This window comes from Rattus norvegicus, chromosome 1 (genome assembly GCF_021556685.1).
Source record: "Rattus norvegicus strain SHRSP/BbbUtx chromosome 1, alternate assembly SHRSP_T2T, whole genome shotgun sequence".
In the NCBI taxonomy this organism is placed as follows: domain Eukaryota; kingdom Metazoa; phylum Chordata; class Mammalia; order Rodentia; family Muridae; genus Rattus; species Rattus norvegicus.
Window position 1 is genome coordinate 273,862,343 of NC_141534.1, and position 17,962 is coordinate 273,880,304.

A 17,962-nucleotide genomic window follows, 5' to 3' on the forward strand; every position below is an offset into this window, starting at 1 on the left:
AGTGATCATGGATTGAGTAGATTTAGGTTTGAATACATAACTCCTGGTATTACAGAAGGACTTCAGATGCCATGATATACCTTTCTAGGAGGCCAAAGAGCAGGAACAAAGATTGCTTTGACTTCTGGCTGGCCTGCTCTTCTTTGGCAATACGAGCTTTGCCCCACCCTAGTGAATTTCCTGCCTACTTTATTTTAGGTCCAAATTCCTGCCTAGGCAAGGCCCACATCTTTTGTCTCCTGTCTGTGGCCTAAAGCTGTCTTGGAGCAACACAGACTCAGATCTAAGAGCTGACCATGACACTATACAAACGTCCTGGATGTCTGAATGCTGTGACTTGTGGGCTCCTGCTTCTCGTCCTGCATGTGAGAGGTGAGTCTCCTTCAGTAAGCAATGAGGAACAGAGTCAGAGCTGCTCAGTTTCTCAGAGTCAGCAGCTTAGCTTGTGGAATAGAAGACACCAGGGAGAAAAAAGCTGGTAAAGATGGCGAATACAAGGGTGGGAAAATGTGTGCCTCCCGATGCCTTCACCAAAGCCCATAAAGTGAGCCCTGCAATTCACAGAGGTTCAGGGAAGCCTAAGGACACCCCGTGCCAGAAAAAAAGCCACTCTGGTGTAAGAAGGTCTAAGGAGCACTGCACCTACGAGTTAGAGGAAAGAGAGCAAAGGGGACACTTCCTTCCTCCAAGTGTGACTGTAGGTGCTACAGATCTTTGGGTGATAATGAAAATAATACATCCATGCTGCCAAGTGGTTCTGAGTGTGTCTCCTTCTTATCCAGAGACATGCCCTGCTAACATTCAAATGGAGTATGAGCAATGTTCCTGTCTTGGGGGGTGTGAAGAATCTCCTATCTCCACATCCCACACCTGAACCTACACACCCCAGATTCCCTTCCCTATGGACACTAGTGAAAATGATGTGGGAATCAGCCACATAGTGAAAACTGCCTGGACAAAACTAACCATGATGGCCTCTCCACCCACAGGTCAGGACTCAGCCAGCCCCATCAGGAACACACACACATATTGTTTGTGGCCGATGAGATTTGGAAATACTTTTGATTCATAATCAGGAAAAATGCTTATGGAGACACCCTTCTCTATACTTTTGGGGAGTCTAAGCATAATGGTGACATTACTCTAGGCTGTGACTCCTGATATGACAATGAAGCTTGGAAATATTCTGGTGAGACTGTAGTTCCTTATCTGTATCCAGGGTCTAAAGTACTGAGGGGTCCTCTGTGTGTACACAGTTGTATAAATACAAAGCAGTTGATAATCTAACAGGCAGTCCTATGAACTTATACTGGATAGAAGCCTCCTGACAGCTCTTCTGACTTCTCCAGGTAATGGTGTGGATCCATGGTGGTGCACTCACTGTAGGCATGGCTTCCATGTATGATGGCTCCATGCTGGCAGCGACTGAGGATGTGGTGGTGGTCACTATCCAGTATCGTCTGGGTGTCCTGGGATTCTTCAGGTGAGTCTGGTATAGGGCAGGGCAATGTGGGCTGATCAGAAACTAAACAGCCCTGTGATCCCTGTCCCTTCTACTTCTCAGCATCGGAGACCAGTATGCCAGAGGCAACTGGGGATACCTGGACCAAGTGGCTGCCCTACACTGGGTCCAACAAAACATCGCCCACTTTGGAGGCAACCCCAACCGTGTCACTATTCTTGGTGAGTGAGCAGGTGGCACAAGTGTGTCCTCACATGTTGTATCCCCCATGTCACAGGGGCTCTTCCATGGTGCCATCATGGAGAGTGGAGTAGCTGTGCTTCCTGATCTTATCTCCCGCTCCTCTGAGGTGGATTACAGAGTAAGTGCACTCTATCCCTCCAACCTTGACCTATTGTCTTAGAACTCACTCTAGTATGCTGGTACTGTGCTTAGTAGGGAAAATGAAAGCCATGGGAAGTAACTTCCTTTCATTGCTTGTTTTCTTTCTTTCTTTCTTTCTTTCTTTCTTTCTTTCTTTCTTTCTTTCTTTCTTTCTTTCTTTCTTTTTCCAGAGCTACGGACCGAACCCAGGGCCTTGCACTTGCTAGGCAAGTGCTCTACCACTGGGCTAAATCCCCAACCCCCTTCATTGCTGTCTTAAAGACTCAAGATTTAGAACCATCATCACCACCCCATTATAAAGTGCTTTATACAAAGGGCTTTTTGGGTTGCTTGGTTGGTTGGTTTGGTTTGGTTTTGCTGAACATTTATATAAGTTCAGCAAAGCTGTACCTAACAGCTTCCATCACTGGCAAAAGCAAATATGTGTGTGTTCAGGAAATGGTACAGAGGCAAGAGTTTGATGTACTGGTGCAAGGATCTGAGTTCAATTCCCCCAGAACACACATGTCGTTAATCCAGGTGTTCCTATGGAAAGAAGGGAGACAGGGACAGGAAAAATTTTAGAAGGTAACAGACCACCTAAACTGGAGTAGGCTGCAGCAAAACAAGAGACCATTTCTCAAATTAAGTGGAAGGCAGGAGAGAGAGCCAGGGCAGGATGGGGGGGGGTGTATCACTGTCACAATTGAGCAAAAGAAAAATAGGAACAATTTTGTTCTTGCTCCAGCCCACACACATTTGGTATGGCACTGTCTTGGGACTGGGAAAACTTCTCTGCCTGGAAGACAGCTTCATCCTGTTCTCATTGCAGATAGTGGCCAATGTGTAGATGTAGACTCAGAGACCCTGATGTGGTGCCTAAGAGGCAAGAGTGAAGCAGTGATTCTGCTTCTTTTTTTTTTTTTTCTTCTATTTTTTTTTATTAACTTGAGTATTTCTTATATACATTTCGAGTGTTATTCCCTTTCCCGGTTTCCGGGCAAACATCCCCCTCCCCCCTCCCCTTCCTTATGGGTGTTCCCCTCCCAACCCTCCCCCCATTGCCGCCCTCCCCCCATAGACTAGTTCACTGGGGGTTCAGTCTTAGCAGGACCCAGGGCTTCCCCTTCCACTGGTGCTCTTACTAGGATATTCATTGCTACCTATGGGGTCAGAGTCCAGGGTCAGTCCATGTATAGTCTTTAGGTAGTGGCTTAGTCCCTGGAAGCTCTGGTTGCTTGGCATTGTTGTACTTTTGGGGTCTCGAGCCCCTTCAAGCTCTTTCAGTTCTTTCTCTGATTCCTTCAATAGGGGACCTATTCTCAGTTCAGTGGTTTGCTGCTGGCATTCGCCTCTGTATTTGCTGTATTCTGGCTGTGTCTCTCAGGAGCGATCTACATCCGGCTCCTGTCGGTCTGCACTTCTTTGCTTCATCCATCTTGTCTAATTGGGTGGCTGTATATGTATGGGCCACATGTGGGGCAGGCTCTGAATGGGTGTTCCTTCAGTCTCTGTTTTAATCTTTGCCTCTCCCTTCCCTGCCAAGGGTATTCTTTTTCCTCATTTAAAGAAGGAGTGAAGCATTCACATTTTGATCATCCGTCTTGAGTTTCGTTTGTTCTAGGGATCTAGGGTAATTCAAGCATTTGGGCTAATAGCCACTTATCAATGAGTGCATACCATGTATGTCTTTCTGTGATTGGGTTAGCTCACTCAGGATGATATTTTCCAGTTCCAACCATTTGCCTACGAATTTCATAAACTCGTTGTTTTTGATAGCTGAGTAATATTCCATTGTGTAGATGTACCACATTTTCTGTATCCATTCCTCTGTTGAAGGGCATCTGGGTTCTTTCCATTTTCTGGCTATTATAAATAAGGCTGCGATGAACATAGTGGAGCACGTGTCTCTTTTATATGTTGAGGCATCTTTTGGGTATATGCCCAAGAGAGGTATAGCTGGATCCTCAGGCAGTTCAATGTCCAATTTTCTGAGGAACCTCCACACTGATTTCCAGAATGGTTTTACCAGTCTGCAATCCCACCAACAATGGAGGAGTGTTCCTCTTTCTCCACATCCTCGCCAGCATCTGCTGTCACCTGAGTTTTTGATCTTAGCCAATCGCACTGGTGTGAGGTGAAATCTCAGGGTTGTTTTGATTTGCATTTCCCTTATGACTAAAGATGTTGAACATTTCTTTAGGTGTTTCTCCGCCATTCGGCATTCCTCAGCTGTGAATTCTTTGTTTAGCTCTGAACCCCATTTTTTAATAGGGTTATTTGTTTCCCTGCGGTCTAACTTCTTGAGTTCTTTGTATATTTTGGATATAAGGCCTCTATCTGTTGTAGGATTGGTAAAGATCTTTTCCCAATCTGTTGGTTGCCGTTTTGTCCTAACCACAGTGTCCTTTGCCTTACAGAAGCTTTGCAGTTTTATGAGATCCCATTTGTCGATTCTTGATCTTAGAGCATAAGCCATTGGTGTTTTGTTCAGGAAATTTTTTCCAGTGCCCATGTGTTCCAGATGCTTCCCTAGTTTTTCTTCTATTAGTTTGAGTGTGTCTGGTTTGATGTGGAGGTCCTTGATCCACTTGGACTTAAGCTTTGTACAGGGTGATAAGGATGGATCGATCTGCATTCTTCTACATGTTGCCCTCCAGTTGAACCAGCACCATTTGCTGAAAATGCTATCTTTTTTCCATTGGATGGTTTTGGCTCCTTTGTCAAAAATCAAGTGACCATAGGTGTGTGGGTTCATTTCTGGGTCTTCAATTCTATTCCATTGGTCTATCTGTCTGTCTCTGTACCAATACCATGCAGTTTTTATCACTATTGCTCTGTAATACTGCTTGAGTTCAGGGATAGTGATTCCCCCTGAAGTCCTTTTATTGTTGAGGATAGCTTTAGCTATCCTGGGTTTTTTGTTATTCCAGATGAATTTGCAAATTGTTCTGTCTAACTCTTTGAAGAATTGGATTGGTATTTTGATGGGGATTGCATTGAATCTGTAGATTGCTTTTGGTAAAATGGCCATTTTTACCATATTAATCCTGCCAATCCATGAGCATGGGAGATCTTTCCATCTTCTGAGGTCTTCTTCAATTTCTTTCCTCAGTGTCTTGAAGTTCTTATTGTACAGATCTTTTACTTGCTTGGTTAAAGTCACACCGAGGTACTTTATATTATTTGGGTCTATTATGAAGGGTGTCGTTTCCCTAATTTCTTTCTCGGCTTGTTTCTCTTTTGTATAGAGGAAGGCAACTGATTTATTTGAGTTAATTTTATACCCAGCCACTTTGCTGAAGTTGTTTATCAGCTTTAGTAGTTCTCTGGTGGAACTTTTGGGATCACTTAAATATACTATCATGTCATCTGCAAATAGTGATATTTTGACCTCTTCTTTTCCGATCTGTATCCCTTTGATCTCCTTTTGTTGTCTGATTGCTCTGGCTAGAACGTCAAGAACTATATTGAATAAGTAGGGAGAGAGTGGGCAGCCTTGTCTAGTCCCTGATTTTAGTGGGATTGCTTCAAGTTTCTCTCCATTTAGTTTAATGTTAGCAATTGGTTTGCTGTATATGGCTTTTACTATGTTTAGGTATGGGCCTTGAATTCCTATTCTTTCCAGGACTTTTATCATGAAGGGGTGTTGAATTTTGTCAAATGCTTTCTCAGCATCTAATGAAATGATCATGTGGTTCTGTTCTTTCAGTTTGTTTATATAATGGATCACGTTGATGGTTTTCCGTATATTAAACCATCCCTGCATGCCTGGGATGAAGCCTACTTGATCATGGTGGATGATTGTTTTGATATGCTCTTGGATTCGGTTTGCCAGAATTTTATTGAGTATTTTTGCGTCGATATTCATAAGGGAAATTGGTCTGAAGTTCTCTTTCTTTGTTGTGTCTTTGTGTGGTTTAGGTATAAGAGTAATTGTGGCTTCATAGAAGGAATTCGGTAGGGCTCCATCTGTTTCAATTTTGTGGAATAGTTTGGATAATATTGGTATGAGGTCTTCTATGAAGGTTTGATAGAATTCTGCACTAAACCCGTCTGGACCTGGGCTCTTTTTGGTTGGGAGACCTTTAATGACTGCTTCTATTTCCTTAGGAGTTATGGGGTTGTTTAACTGGTTTATCTGTTCCTGATTTAACTTCGGTACCTGGTATCTGTCTAGGAAATTGGCCATTTCCTGAAGATTTACAAATTTTGTTGAATATAGGTTTTTATAGTAAGATCTGATGATTTTTTGAATTTCCTCCGAATCTGTAGTTATGTCTCCCTTTTCATTTCTGATTTTGTTAATTTGGACACACTCTCTGTGTCCTCTCGTTAGTCTGGCTAAGGGTTTATCTATCTTGTTGATTTTCTCAAAGAACCAACTTTTGGTTCTGTTGATTCTTTCTATGGTCCTTTTTGTTTCTACTTGGTTGATTTCATCTCTGAGTTTGATTATTTCCTGCCTTCTACTCCTCCTGGGTGTATTTGCTTCTTTTTGTTCTAGAGCTTTTAGGTGTGCTGTCAAGCTGCTGACATATGCTCTTTCCTGTTTCTTTCTGCAGGCACTCAGCGCTATGAGTTTTCCTCTTAGCACAGCTTTCATTGTGTCCCATAAGTTTGAGTATGTTGTATCTTCATTTTCATTAAATTCTAAAAAGTTTTTAATTTCTTTCTTTATTTCTTCCTTGACCAGGTTATCATTGAGTAGAGCATTGTTCAAATTTCCACGTATATGTGGGCATTCTTCCCTTATTGTTATTGAAGACCAGTTTTAGGCCGTGGTGGTCCGATAGCACGCATGGGATTATTTCTATCTTTCTGTACCTGTTGAGGCCCGTTTTTTGACCAATTATATGGTCAATTTTGGAGAAAGTACCATGAGGAGCTGAGAAGAAGGTATATCCTTTTGCTTTAGGATAGAATGTTCTATAAATATCCGTTAAGTCCATTTGGCTCATGACTTCTCTTAGTCTGTCGACATCACTGTTTAATTTCTGTTTCCATGATCTGTCCATTGATGAGAGTGGGGTGTTGAAATCTCCCACTATTATTGTGTGAGGTGCAATGTGTGTTTTGAGCTTTAGTAAGGTTTCTTTTACGTATGTAGGTGCCCTTGTATTTGGGGCATAGATATTTAGGATTGAGAGTTCATCTTGGTGGATTTTTCCTTTGATGAATATGAAGTGTCCTTCCTTATCTTTTTTGATGACTTTTAGTTGAAAATTGATTTTATTTGATATTAGAATGGCTACTCCAGCTTGCTTCTTCTGACCATTTGCTTGGAAAGTTGTTTTCCAGCCTTTCACTCTGAGGTAGTGTCTGTCTTTGTCTCTGAGGTGTGTTTCCTGTAGGCAGCAGAATGCAGGGTCCTCGTTGCGTATCCAGTTTGTTAATCTATTTCTTTTTATTGGGGAGTTGAGACCATTGATATTGAGAGATATTAAGGAATAGTGATTATTGCTTCCCGTTATATTCATATTTGGATGTGAGGTTATGTTTGTGTGCTTTCATTCTCTTTGTTTTGTTGCCAAGACGATTAGTTTCTTGCTTCTTCTAGGGTATAGCTTGCCTCCTTATGTTGGGCTTTACCATTTATTATCCTTTGTAGTGCTGGATTTGTAAAAAGATATTGTGTAAATTTGGTTTTGTCATGGAATATCTTGGTTTCTCCATCAATGTTAATTGAGAGTTTTGCTGGATACAGTAACCTGGGCTGGCATTTGTGTTCTCTTAGGGTCTGTATGACATCAGTCCAGGATCTTCTGGCCTTCATAGTTTCTGGCGAGAAGTCTGGTGTGATTCTGATAGGTCTCCCTTTATATGTTACTTGACCTTTTTCCCTTACTGCTTTTAATATTCTTTCTTTATTTTGTGCGTTTGGTGTTTTGACAATTATGTGACGGGAGGTGTTTCTTTTCTGGTCCAATCTATTTGGAGTTCTGTAGGCTTCTTGTATGTCTATGGGTATCTCCTTTTTTAGGTTAGGGAAGTTTTCTTCTATGATTTTGTTGAAGATATTTACTGGTCCTTTGAGCTGGGAGTCTTCACTCTCTTCTATACCTATTATCCTTAGGTTTGATCTTCTCATTGAGTCCTGGATTTCCTGTATGTTTTGGACCAGTAGCTTTTTCCGCTTTACATTATCTTTGACGGTTGAGTCAATAATTTCAATGGAATCTTCTGCTCCTGAGATTCTCTCTTCCATCTCTTGTATTCTGTTGGTGAAGCTTGTATCTACAGCTCCTTGTCTCTTCTTTTGGTTTTCTATATCCAGGGTTGTTTCCATGTGTTCTTTCTTGATTGCTTCTATTTCCATTTTTAATTCCTTCAACTGTTTGATTGTGTTTTCCTGGAATTCTTTCAGGGATTTTTGCGATTCCTCTCTGTAGGCTTCTACTTGTTTATTAATGTTTTCCTGTGTTTCCCTAAGTGTGTTCATGTCTTTCTTGAAGTCCTCCAGCATCATGATCAAATATGATTTTGAAACTAGATCTTGCTTTTCTGGTGTGTTTGGATATTCCATGTTTGTTTTGGTGGGAGAATTGGGCTCCGATGATGGCATGTAGTCTTGGTTTCTGTTGCTTGGGTTCCTGCGCTTGCCTCTCGCCATCAGATTATCTCTAGTGTTACTTTGTTCTGCTATTTCTGACAGTGGCTAGACTGTCCTATAAGCCTGTGTGTCAGGAGTGCTGTAGACCTGTTTTCCTCTCTTTCAGTCAGTTATGGGGACAGAGTGTTCTGCTTTCGGGCGTGTAGTTTTTCCTCTCTACAGGTCTTCAGCTGTTCCTGTGGGCCTGTGTCTTGAGTTCACCAGGCAGCTTTCTTGCAGCAGAAAATTTGGTCTTACCTGTGGTCCCGAGGCTCAGGTTCGCTCGTGGGGTGCTGCCCAGGGGCTCTCTGCAGCGGCAGCAACCAGGAAGACCTGTGCCGCCCCTTCTGGGAGCTTCAGTGCACCAGGGTTCCAGATGGTCTTTGGCTTTTTCCTCTGGCGTCCGAGATGTGTGTGCAGGGAGCAGTCTCTTCTGGTTTCCCAGGCTTGTCTGCCTCTCTGAAGGTTTAGCTCTCCCTCCCACGGGATTTGGGTGCAGAGAACTGTTTATCCGGTCTGTTTCCTTCAGGGTCCGGCGGTGTCTCTGGCAGGGGTCCTGCCGCTCCTGGGCCCTCCCCCACGGGAGCCCAGAGGCCTTATACAGTTTCCTCTTGGGCCAGGGATGTGGGCAGGGGTGAGCAGTGTTGGTGGTCTCTTCCGCTCTGCAGCCTCAGGAGTGCCCACCTGACCAGGCGGTTGGGTCTCTCTCTCACCGGGTCTGGGAGCAGAGAGCTGCTGCGGGCTGGGATCCGCGGGTGTGCGTGATTCTGCTTCTTAATAAGGTTGGCAGAATGGTGTGGCTGGGAAGATGGCAGATAGCAAGGTGTATTATAGGTAGTCCTAAATACTAAGAACAAATTACCTAATCTCCATGGCTAGTATCGTTTTAGTCCTTGGTGCAAAACCAACACCAACATAAGCTAATTTAAATGTAAGGTCTCTTCAGGGATGAGATGGGGGAGGTGTGGTGGAGAATAACTAACCTGAGGCAAATTAGAAAGAGGAGATGGAGTGGAGGACATTCATTGGAAATCAGAAAACATATAATTAACACCTTCAGTTCTGACTTTGAATGTTCCTCAGGTCTGTGGTGATGAAGAGTTCCTACCCAAGCATCCTCAGGAGCTGCTGGCCTCTGCTAATTTTCACTGTGTTCCCAGCATCATTGGCATCAACAATGATGAGTATGGTTGGATTGTCCCTACGGTGAGGCTCATTTCTAATCTTCTAGGAGCCTAGGGACTCATCTGGTAGGAAATGGGAACTCAGAGATTTATTGATCTGTATCCATGCTGTGCCATACTTAAAAAATTCTCTCTCTACTAGATCATTGACTCAGCTCAAAAAATAGAGGAAATAACCAGAAAGACCCTGCCAACTGTTCTAAAGAGCACAACCCTAAAAATGGTGAGAATCTTGGGGGCGCTGCCACAATTGTGAAGATCCCTATATGACTTCCACAGACAGAATCCCCAGAAATTTTGAGTATGTGTATACACAACCATGCATCTGCACGTATACCTGTCTAAGGTCACAGAGCATTCTCCCTATAGCAGATCTCTTTTGCATTTCTCCATCCTGAGGCTATTGCCTACCTATACTAGTGCCTGTTTAATCTCATTCTTTCTCATCACAATGTGGTAGATGCTGCCTCCTGAGTGTGGTGACCTGCTAATGGAAGAGTACATGGGGGACACTGAGGACCCGAAGACTCTCCAAGCACAGTTCAGAGAGATGATGGGAGACCTCATGTTCGTGATCCTGCACTCCAAGTAGCACATTTTCAGTGTGAGTACATCTACAAGGTTGAAGGAAGAAGCTCGGATCCGTGGGTCCCAAACAAGCCCCGTGGTGTCCAGGCCTGACCTATGTCAGGATCAGATCTCCGGTTTCAGACAACCTACAGTCTTTATCTGGTAAATGCTTATACTGACTGGTGACATCTTATCTGAGTACAGATAAAGAAACAGCTGAGAGGTATCTGTCACTTGTCCTAACTTCTCCCCCAGAGAGGGCAGAGTCATTATTGAATAGAGGACTTTCCCACATCCAATGCTCCAGGATGAGGTTCCACACTCAGCTGTTTTGATTCCAGCTACTTTGAGACTAAGGCATCTTTCACCAAATGTGTATCAGGGTAGTTCTGGACAAGTGCCACCATGTCATTCTATGTCCTCACCTTCAGGTTCCCATGCTCCTGTCTACTTCTATGAGTTCCAACATCGGTCCAGCTCCTTCAAGGATGTCAAGCCACCCCATGTGAAGGCTGACCATGGTGACGAAGTTTTCCTTGTCTTTGGCTTCCTATTTGGTGACATAAAATGTGAGTCTTCATGAATTTCCTTGATCTGGATGGAGTTATGGAAATCTTAAGTATAGCAGAGTTCTTAATCCACTCAAGAAAACCAAGTCCTTATAGAAAGAGAGAAAACAGTGTGCACCGTCTTACAGCTCACAACCTACATTAGGTTGTAATCAGGACCTTTGCAAGTCTACCTCGTGTTATTGGTGATAAGAAAATAATGGTGCAGGAACAAACTTGGCTGAATTCACTTAGAGTTTTAGATTCTGGGTTGTGGCAGGAGGGAAGGAGGGAACCAGACCAATAGTTTAGACTTGAGTGATCGCTAACTTGGTGAGTGTGAAGCATGAGTGGGCAGCTGCATGAAGTGGCTGGGACCTGGGTACCTGTCCTTCTCTCTTCAGTTCCACACACTGAGGAGGAGGAGCTACTTAGCAGAACGATAATGAAGTACTGGGCCAACTTTGCACGGCATGAGTGAGAGGATGCCCTTCCCTCAACTTCTGCAAGGGTGGGTTTCTGTCCAGAACTCCCTTTGTGTGTGGTGAGCTCCTTCATGTGTATGGTCCTTTATTACATGAGAGAGTCTTCCCTACTCTAGAGCATACTTTGACAAGCAGTTTACCACACAGTCAGCTGCCATGTGCATGCATGCACACATGTACACATGCACACATGCACACACACACACACACACACACACACACACACACAGAGAGCACACTTAGTGTTTGTTCCTGGACATCTTGCAGTAACTTGGTGGGTGGGCCACAGTATTGTGGTAATGTTCTTTAGCTTTTGCCTTGGAGAAGGAGGAAGAAAATGGGCCACGTGGAACAATAACCTTGTCCCAAAAGGAATAGAAACTCATAGGTCACACACATCCCAATAGTCCCCTTAACCCCCTGTCTTACTTTACTCACTGTTCTAACCCAAATCAGAATCAAGTGACCTTCACCCGAATCTGCTGGCTAGTATATCCACAGGAACCCCAACAGTGAGGGTCTACCCCACTGGCCTGTGATGGACCATGATGATCAATACCTGCAGCTGGACATCCAGCCTTCTGTGAGTCAAGCCCTGAAGGCCAGAAGGCTGAAGTTCTGGACCAAGACTCTGCCCCAGAAGATCCAGGAGCTAAAGGGGGCTCAGGAGAGGCACAAAGAGTTGTAGTGCCCTGTGTGAAGAAAGGCATGTGGGCTTCATGTCTGAGGTTTGGAAAGTCTTTTAATCCTACCATTCACATAACCATTCATAACACACAATTATCCATTTTACCAATTTATATGACAAACCCTCTATTTGTCACTCCTCCACAACATTCTGCCAATCTTTTATTAGAGGCATTCAATAAAAGCGCCTCTAATGATGTGGAACGAGGATGTGTGAGACCCATGGTCCCATAGTCTACACAGGTTCTGGCTGCTGCTCCAGATAGATCTCAAACTACCAGCAGATCTTGGTATACAAACCTGTGGACATGGTTGTTTAGAAACTGAATCAGAAATATTGCATGATCCTAGTAGTTCTTTACCACTTTGAACTACGTAGCAAGACCCGTATCTCAGGAACACTAGCTGGGTAACTTGCAAACAATAGAAATGTATGTAAAGTTCTGTGGAGTGAGAAATACAGGGTGAGAAAATGAACTTGAGCCATACAATCTTTTAGGGCATAGTTAGACCTCTCTGATGTCAGCCACTGAACATTCCAGCTACCAAAAACAGTGCCCATTGTCCTAGAGAGGAAATCTCATTTCTTTCCTTCCCAAATTGCAATTATCCACTTTTGTGAAAAGCTTGACTTGATATGTTCATAGACACCTCAAGCAAGGCCAGGAGTAGGGGTTGACCAGCAGGACCAAGTAGGCTTTCTGTAATAATAAATTTGCTCTTATGCACAGGGATTCTGCAGACACTGTGAAGCCCACACTTATGTAAATAGCTTTGTGAAGATCTTCAGCTATGTGTGTGTCCTAGAGATGATATGGGAGAGAAAAAAATGCCTGGGTATGTGTAGCAGAAGAGATTTCTGTCCCTGGCACCCTGATGGCTACTCCATGTATGGAAATGACTTCTTGCCATTCATAAAATCCTAATAAAACCAACCTTTTCATGATATTCCATGTGATTTTCATTGTCATGCCCTTTTTGTCCTTATGGTTTTCAAGTCCTGTATTCCAAGGTCTATAGTATTTCATGTCCTTTACAATGGTGCCAATTTGTCTTCAATATGCCTTTTGTTTCCCTCAAAGCATTTTCTCTGTTATTTAAGAGGGTGTATTCTGTATTCTTTAGACCCTGGGAACTCCTGGTCCCTCTCCCTCTGACTAACTTGTCCTCTTTGTTAACCAGTTTTCCCAGGGCAGAGTCCCTTTGTTTCATTCATCCCACTGAATACTAGCTGTTAGGCACCATGACCTTTGCATGTAAATCAAGACTCCTATGTTGCCTGTCATGGACACAAGAGCACAAATAAGAGGATATACTAGGAGGAGTCCCATCCAGTGTATAGCCTCAGTTCCTTTTATTGTCTCAGTAGCTGCATGTCTTTGTCACTCCCATGTTAAGAGTCTTCTTTAGTAGGAAGAGTCACGGATTTTGAGTTATGGTATCACTATATAGTCCAGGCTTGGGTCACATTTACCGAGACCTAGTACAGGTAAAGATGTGAAGCAACTGGCATCACATACATTGTTAGAGAGGGTAAGCAATGATGCAGTCATATTGGAAGACAGATTGGCATACTCATCAAAGTTAAGCAAGCACAGGCTTGTCACAAACTGCACAGCTCCTTGCTTACAGTTGCATCCAAAGGAGCTGAAAGCATTTAGGTACACAAAATTATGCTTGAAGTTATCTGTAAGGGTTTGATTAAAAAGTGTGGTGAACACACTTGTCGTTATAGCATCTAGAGGCCAAGGAAAGAGTGTTAGAGTCCTAGAACAGTTTGACTCCATATCAAGACATTATCTAAAAAAATAAAAATAGAGAAACCTACTTTTTCAGTTCAACTTGCTCTAGTTTAATGAGAAGCAGGACTGATAACATAGTCCTGTGAGTCCTGAGCAGATAATGGTGCTTTTGACCTTAGCTTCTGAGTGGACTTAACCTAATGTCCTCACTGTAGAGTACAGGTTTGAGTTGATCTGATATTAGACTGCATAGAGGCAAAGGACAAGATTAGATACAGTCAAAGGTATAAACAGACACTTGATAATTCAAGCAGGTTATATCAACAATAGTTGCTGATTGCCAACAAAAGCATGTGTTTAACTTTTGAAGAAAATGTCAACCTGTCTTTCAAAATGACTACACCATTTGCATATCTCCTAGGCATGCATGTGTGAGCATGCCGATGGCTCTGAGTCTTTGCCAACACTAATTATTGTAGTTCTAAATCTGTAACACACCTTAAGGACCAGAGGAAGGTGGAGGCCATAGCTGTCCCATGCCAGTAGAAAAAACAGAAGGAAGCTAAGGAGGAAGGCCTATGTGCTGGACTGTAGATGCTCTAGAATATTAGGAGCTGAAAAGGAGGAAGGCCAGTCCCCAGGTGCTACTGTCTGGTTAATCCTTAAGGAATTCAGGTTAGGTTGGGAGGGAGCTCCTGGTCTGCACTCTGTGATATGTCCTGGAAGGGTTCTCTGGGATTCTGGAACTCCTATTTATGGGCCTATGTCCCCAGCTTTATCATAGAGGGTCCCAGTGTTGGAATCAGCAAAGTCCATTAAATGTCTATCAAATAAATATAAATGAGTGTGAACTTGATCATAATAGGGACTCACCACCAGTGTGGCACCAGTAAGGAGGTGAGATGAACGGGGAATGGAGCCACATAAAAAACAGATAAACAACTGAATTAAATAAGCAAGTTTCAACAAAAGAATTAAATGGAATTAATTATCTTATTTGATCACAATAGAATAAAACTCCCAACAATTAGCAAGTATGTAGTAAAAGGATGGGAGAGAAAGTGAAGTGGAATGGTTTGTGCACTGTCAAGAGAGGCAGAACTGGAGACATGACAGTGACAAGGAACAGCCTGATGTGGGTAGCCTGCACTATCATCCAAGGCCATAGTGATGTCCAGGCATGTATTGTTGAGGACCATGCCCAGGTCCATAGTCCTGCCTCAATTGGGTTCTGTGTCAATATCCACAGCCCATGTTACCAAGTGACACTGGTGATCTGGCCTACAACAGGGGATCATGTTGATGTCCAAAGGCTGAGCTAAGCTGGATCTGCCCCTCACCTGGGGCAGAGCCAGCCCCAGAGCTGGCCAGTCCTAGTGGTACTTGATTGGGAGAGTTGGCCCTGCTTGTTGCTGGATAGCACAGGAGAGCTGGCTCCTGGTGGTTTGGATGTAGGAGAGATGGTAGCCCAGATCCATGGCTTTACATTGTCCTTCCCCAATATCTGCCACATCTATAAACTGCTAGAGCATGTGAAGGGGCCGGTCCTGCAGAACTAAAGCTACAGGATCTCCATGACAGAGGGCAATAACAAAATACCCAAGAGGAGTCCCAGTAGGGATCCAGCATTGATGGTACAGCAAAAGCCAGGGGCCTTAAATCAGACCAATGACTCATTGCAATCAACATTTTCAAATAAAGCTGTTTGGACAAAATGGTATTCTGTGTGACATACCGAGACACATCACAGCTTCCACAGTAGGATTTGTTGTGCATGTCGTTGTTCTCTTATGGGATGGATGTTCCAAATGTAGAGGACAGATATGGAGGGAGATGAGTAGAATTGGGGTACATGATGTAAAATTTACAAAGAATAAATAGATTTTTAAAAAAAGAATAAAATCCCCAAACCACAGCAAGAGAAACTATAGGACACATACAATCTTATGGAGGTTAAATAGCATGCTATTGAATGATGAATGTGTAATTGAAAAAGTTTAAGTCTCCAGTTTCTAGCTGGGGCTGGAACCTTGCTGATCTTGGTCCACAGCTCCCTGCTCCCAAACCCTGTGGGAGAGAGAGGTCACTGCCCAGACAGGTGGGCACTCCTGAGACTGCAGGGCAGGAGAGACTACCAGTACTGCTCACCCCTGCCCACATCCCTGGCCCAAGAGGAAGTCGTATGGGGCCTCTGGGAATGGGAAGATAGGGGCACTGCAGTCCAGACACCACCCGGATCTGAAGGGACCTGGTCAAAAAGCTCCCTGCACCCAAATCCGGTGGGAGGGAGAGCTAAACCTTCAGAGGGGCAGACACGCCTGGGAAGCCAGAGGAGACTACACTCTGCCCACATTTCTGACTCTAGAGGAAAAAGCCTAGCCCCATTGGGGCCCCCTGCGCACAGGGTCCCGAGGGAAGGCGGGGCAGACCCTTCTGGTTGCTGCCCTCACGGAAAGCTGAAACCTAGATCTGAGAAGTGACTCAAGGCCCGAGACCAGAGGTAAGACCAACTTTCTGCTCCAAGTGACCTGCCTGGTGGACTCAGGACACACGCCCATGGGAACACCTAAAGACCAGTAGACAGGAACAACTACACGCCTGAAAGCAGAACACTCTGTTCCCATAACTGGATGAAAGAGAACAGGAAAACAGGTCTACAGCATTCCTGACACACAGGCCTATAGGACGGTCTAACCACTGTCAGAAATAGCAGAACAAGATAACACCAGAGACAACATGATGGCAAGAGGCAAGCGCAGGAACCCAAGCAACAGAAACCAAGACTACATGGCATCATAGGAGCCCAATTCTCCCACCAAAGCAAACACTGAATATCCAAACACACCAGAAAAGAAAGATCTAGATTTAAAATCACATTTGATCATGATGATGGAGGACTTCAAGAAAGACATAAAGAACTCCCTTAGAGAAATGCAGGAAAACACAAATAAACAAGCAGAAGCCTATAGAGAGGAAAGGCAAAAATCCCTGAAAGAATTACAGGAAAACACAATCAAACAGGTGAAGAAACTAAAAATGGAAATAGAAGCAATAAAGAAAGCACAAAGGGAGACAACCCTGGATATAGAAAACCAAAGGAAGAGACAAGGAGCCGTAGATAGAAGCATCACCAACAGAGTACAAGACATAGAAGAGAGAATCTCAGGAGCAGAAGAGTCCATAGAAATCATCAACACAACTGTCAAAGATAATGTAAAATGGAAAAAGATACTGGTCCAAAACATACAGGAAATCCAGGACACAATGAGAAGATCAAACCTAAGGATAATAGGTATAGAAGAGAGTGAAGACTCCCAACTCAAAGGACCAGTAAATATCTTCAACAAAATCATAGAAGAAAACTTTCCTAGCCTAAAGAAAGAGATGCCCATAAACATACAAGAAGCCTACAGAACTCCAAATAGATTGGACCAGAAAAGAAACTCCTCCCATCACATAATAGTCAAAACACCAAATGTACAAAACAAAGAATATTAAAAGCAGTAAGGGAAAAAGGTCAAGTAACATATAAAGGCAGACCTATCAGAATCACACCGGACTTCTCTCCAGAGACTATGAAAGCCAGAAGATCCTGGACAGATGTCATACAGATCCTAAGAGAACACAAATGCCAGCCCAGTTTACTGTATCCAGCAAAGCTCTCAATTAACATAGATGGAGAAACCTAGATATTCCATGACAAAGCCAAATTTACACAATATCTTTCTACAAATCCAGCGCTACAAAGGATAATAAATGGTAAAGCCCAACATAAGGAGGCAAGCAACACCCTTGAAAAAGCAAGAAACTAATTGTCTTGGCAATAAAACAAAGAGAAGAAAAGCACACAAACATAACCTCACATCCAAATATGAATATAACAGGAAGCAATAATCACTATTCCTTAATATCTCTCAACATCAATGGTCTCAACTCCCCAATAAAAAGACATAGATTAACAAACTGGATACACAATGAGGACTCTGCATTCTGCTGCCTACAGGAAACACACCTCAGAGACAAAGACAGACACTACCTCAGATTGAAAGGCTGGAAAACAACTTTCCAAACAAATGGTCTGAAGAAGCAAGCTGGAGTAGCCATTCTAATATCGAATAAAATGGACTTTCAACCAAAAGTCATCAAAAAAGATAAGGAAGGACACTTCATATTCATCAAAGGAAAAATCCATCAAGATGAACTCTCAATCCTAAATATCTATGCTCCAAATTCAAGGACACCTACATACATAAAAGAAACCTTACTAAAGCTCAAAGCACACATTGCACCTCACACAATAATAGTAGGAGATTTCAACACCCCACTCTC

At 43.3% G+C, this 17,962-nt stretch overlaps 1 pseudogene; it reads left to right on the forward strand.

Moving 5' to 3' along the window:
• Nucleotides 1–296: 296 nt before the first annotated feature.
• Ces2e-ps1 (carboxylesterase 2E, pseudogene 1) lies at nt 297–11,974 on the forward strand (annotated as a pseudogene).
• Nucleotides 11,975–17,962: the final 5,988 nt, after the last annotated feature.